Raw genomic sequence first — 5,229 nt, forward strand, 5'->3', positions numbered from 1 at the left:
AGAGACCAAACGGTGGAGAGCATCAAAATAATGCGCGCGCATTAGTTTTACGAATTACGGGAAAGGTGTATTGGAATGTTTACAAGGAACTCTTCTAAAGAGGTTTTCGTGGTTTTAGCCTCTGCAAAGGAGAGTTTCAGAGAATATAAAATCGTTCTGTAAATTACACAATACTATTATGCATTATGCAATATGCATTATGTTTTATGCATTTTGTACCTGCCGGAAAATAAACCGGAAACCCGAAAGCTGTGTCGCGGAAAAGTCTTTTATGCTCGCAGGAAAATTTAAACCATTTAAACTAAACGTCCAAAGTGGTTCAAATTAATACACAGAAACAATTAATTAGCGAGGTTAAGCACAGAATACAAAAACCCTACAACCAAACAAGACACAGGATGATGCTGGAAAGTTTTATATTCATGATATGCACCACTGGAGAGTCTTCTGAAAACTTTTACAATATTCCACCCAATACGTCACTTAAACAATAGAAAAAGTGGCGTATTGCCCTATTGGGTGGAACAAAACAGAAAAGTTGCATAATTTCGTGAAGTCATTGCAGTGGTGCATATCATGAATTAGCGAGGTCAAGCACGAGTTTATTTTGACCGTAAACTGCGATACCGCGTAGGCGCATGTACATAACTAACTTGCCAAAGCAAACCATGCAAGTGAAATCTAATGTACAGGCCTACATTGAACGGTCTAAATAAACACTTGCTTAACCTTGCTATTGACTCACTGGAAACAACTTAAAGAGCGCTGGAACTCCCACCAGTACACCGTCGCAGACACGGAAACCCGAAAAAACAACACCCAGTTATCAAATTATTTTTTGGGAACTTAAACGGGCTGGCGTTCGCAACCGATTGTCTCATGGGAAATTATCGCCCGTGCGTCATCTAATAGAAATGGCTCGAAGAACTGCGAACTCTGCCTTGCAGAGAAGCTAAATATGATTTCATCAAACCTAATCAATAAGCGTGCAGAACTATTTTCTAAATGCTAGGCACGTTGATGAATTTACTCTGATCTTTGAACAATTATTAATTAGTCACAACTAATTCCGGACAGGCTGTTCTCGTTTTTTCGTATAAAACAGATTTTAAAAAGGGATTCCTTAGCTATCGCTCGGGTGACTTAGGGTATGTCTATATTTTTAGAAATCACAAATCCCGAGTCCGCGACCAATATAGCACCCATTCTCAGGTATTCACTTATTAATTTTTAGATGACATATACCTTAACTTTTCATGACCCACCATCTTAATGGTGCCGAACTTTTCAATGAAAAATTTTTAAAAGATTTTGATGACGTCAGCAAAAAATGCAAAAAATCGAAAAACGCATTTTTTTGCTGACGTCATCAAATTTTTCCAAAATGTTTTTTAAAAAAAGTTACATTTCAGTTAGATGCATTTTGGTTAAAATTTGGGAATGATTGGACATGTATTCTTAATATTATAGCGATTATACGATTCATGACGTCACCAAATTCGATCAAATTATGACGTCACCAAATTCGATCAAATTATGACGTCACGATTACAATTTCTTTAATAATTAATTTTTGGGTTAATATTTAATTACGTAGCACCGGGTCCTGAAACCTTAAGGTATAGAGGTACTTTAGAGCCCTAAGTGGATGTCTAAATCTGGCTGCTATTGGTAGCGAAAACTTAGGGTAGACTGTTAGGTTTTTGAGACTTGCCCTAAGTCACTCGAGCGTGTGTAGAGATTTGAGTGTGACTTTAAGGACTTTGAAGTTTGTAGGAAATGTTTCTCGTGAAAATTGAAAACGAGTGATACTAATGTTTTTCTAAACTAAATCTCCATCAAATTTGTAACATTATTTTGGTATGAAATATGGACCATGTTTTGAGAAAGCCAGTTTTCAGATATTTGGCCACTACCATAAATGAGCTTTTAAGAAGAATTTTGACAGCCTTTATTAAGGCTTTGAAGGAGAAAATGATTTTTCATACCTACCATAGGTATAGGTACCTAAAAAGTATAGGTTTTATGACTTTCAATTCAATCGTGTAATCTCTAAGTCTTGATTTTTTAAAGATATTTTTGATAAAATTTTGAATAACTTCGAATTTTACGACGACATTTTGCGATAATTGAAATACTCGAAATTAGGTATCTTATGAAGTACATTTATAAGAGGTTGTAAAAAAGTGAATTATACAATATTTAATTAAGTGTGGTGGCTAAGAGAGTCCAAAGTGCAACTTTGTAGGCTTTAAGGGGTATGTGGGTTTAAGGGGTATCCACTTGTAATTGGCTCTATGAATATCATGAATATTACTTGGTTTAAAAGTTGTAATCTAATGTTCGCTTTTTAAGATTCTGGATAGCGCTCACGTCCAACCTCGTACCCAGGGCGATAAGCTTTTTGACGTTATAGATGTAATCGTCTGGCCATCCCCGCCCTCACTTTTGCCGCCTGACCGCCAACGATTCACCCTGGCTCGCGAGGTTGCGCTCACGTCCATCAATAAATTATTAAAAGGGATGTAAGTGGCTTGTATACCTTGAAAAGCACAGGTCGATATCATATATTAACCTGTGCCGACCAATCAAGATTATATTCAGCCTGCAATCAAGGGAGAAAGTAACCATGACGACCATCAAAGATCTTGGATGAAGCTCAAAGTTGAAAACACAACTAAAAATGTCATCAATACTTTTTAAAAAGAGTCAGTGATAGAGAATCATAACATAAAGTATGTCCATTATTTCGATTCAATTAAAGTGACATTTCCGTAATTAAAAGTTTAGTAATTACCACAGATATCTGTAAAGCCCGAAGGGCTAGATTTGCGGCTTTTATCGAAAAGTGAAGCTCATCTTTGGAAGGATTTCCTACCAGAGTCACGTGACTAAAATATGCAATTTCACCGGTTTGAGAGATGTGAAATAGCGTTTGCCGCCTACTTTTTTTGATCTCGCGCTCCGAAAACAATTAAAATGCTAGATCCTATTCATCGGCACGAAATTTAAAAAGTCAAATTTTGGCTTCACTTTTTTTTGCTAGAGAAAGCTTAAAGTTGCAAATCTAGCCCTTCGGGCTTAGATATCTGTGGTAATTACTGTTATACATTTGGGGATCATGTAAAAGATTCCTTTTGAAAGAAACTCATTTTCAATTATACTTGCAGGTTTCTGGGGAATTCGTAAATAGTAAATTGCATACTGATACAGTCTGCTAGACATTAATATTTGCTCTTCATCTTTGATTCTTTCTACAGTCATTAGATTGACACATGCGCGATAAAATTTCTATACTTGGTCTTCAGAGGTTAATATATTCTTTGAAAACTTAACCTCTGATACTCAGGGTATGGCTTGTATGATAAGAAATTGTATGGGAATGCATCTCTTCATTGTTTCTATACATACACCAGGGGGAGGGGGTCAAAGTTTACGGTGACACGGTATCGCCGGTCGCTTTTCTGTCCGGTATTTCGGGATTTCGTGACAGGTGTCATTTGAACTGTGATTCTGAACATGTTGTCTACCTAGTGACATGCAAATCATGTCAAAAACAATATGTAGGCAGCACCGTAAAATTTAGAAACAGGTTTAACAACTATAAATCTTGTTTCCGGAAATGCAGTTCAGGTGAAACAGCGCCTCAAATGTCATTTCACTCTCATTTTTGTCAGGAGGGTCATAATGGTATGGAGGACTGGGATTTTAAACTAATCGATCAATCCCAGAATGAACAGAGTCTTCGGGTACGCGAAGATTTCTGGATTAACAAACTCCAGACCTTTGAGCCTCAGGGCTTGAATGAGAGGGAAGTGATGATCGATTATGGCTAGGTTTTTACCCTTTCTTTGTTCAGTTCTTTTTGTCTTCTTGTCAGGCGGGAATTTAACTTTTGAGAAAAAACTTCTTTACTTTATCATATTTTATTACCCTATTTTTTCTCCCGAGCTTAATTTATTTTCGTTAATTACAATTGTACATTAAACCGTCATTTTAACGCCTTTTTAACTTTTATTCTCAGATGAACTTTTTAATAGACCTTTTCATAAATTACGTCACAAACATCAGTTGCCTCGTTTTGAAATTATCACCAAGGTGATTAGCTCCCTGAGGATTTAATTAAAACTACTTCCCATTCACAAACAATTATTTCATGTCTCAAGGGACATAATCACCATGGTAATTGTTTGAATACGAGGCAAGTGATGTTCGTGACGTAATTTATGAAAAGGTCTATTGTCAATAGACCTATAATTTTTTTCCCTTGTGTAAATAGAATTATTATATAAACCTTGTCAAATAAATCCATTTTTATGTTAAAAAAGGCCAGTTGGCCGAAATATTCATTAGAAAGATGATGTGTTTTTTCTGACTACGTTATTCAACTATAATTAGCCTAAAGATTAAGATAAATAAATAATAATATTGAAACAATACATAATATATTTGTTGATATACATAGTAGTTTTTTTTTTCAAAGAACGCTTTTGCATTAAAAGGTGTTCGGGAAAAACACAAAAAAACTGTGTGCTTCAACAGTTGTTGGAGGAGTGCATTCGGGCCTTTCCTTTGAAAGGTGTGGTGCAACTTTATGATTGCTTATTAAGGTATACTGCAAAGTAGAAACGTTTGCCGTTTATCCCATCTTGGGATATTTATTAATGAAAGCTCTGATCGTAAAAATAGATAGATTTTTCCCATTTCTGACTAGTGTAGGGGGGGGGGGGTTCAAGGGGTACTAAATACCGAAATACCGGCAATTTTCTTGCGAAATCCCGAAATACCGGACAGAAAAACGGCCGGCGATACCGTGTCACCGTAAACTTTGACCCCCTCCCCCTGGTGTATGTATAGAAACAATGAAGAGATGCATTCCCATACAATTTCTTATCATACAAGCCATACCCTGAGTATCAGAGGTTAAGTTTTCAAAGAATATATTAACCTCTGAAGACCAAGTATAGAAATTTTAGTTTGTTAGTTTGTCACTGTATCCTCGTTTTTTTAGCCACAATGCTAGCTGGTCGCATCTGAGGTCAAAAAAAGATTGTTCTGAACAGATGCGATTTAAGCGTAGGCCCTGGCCATAAGGAATGGCCTTTTTTGAATGAAATGCGCGTGACGAGGATGTGTTCAACTGATGGGTATCAGAGGTTTGACCTACAAGGCACTAATTATCATTAACCCTAATAATTTGGACATCTAAAAAATGACAGAAGTCGGAGA

Source organism: Clytia hemisphaerica, unplaced genomic scaffold, assembly GCF_902728285.1.
Source record: "Clytia hemisphaerica strain Z4C2 unplaced genomic scaffold, Clytia hemisphaerica genome assembly, whole genome shotgun sequence".
Classification (NCBI taxonomy): domain Eukaryota; kingdom Metazoa; phylum Cnidaria; class Hydrozoa; order Leptothecata; family Clytiidae; genus Clytia; species Clytia hemisphaerica.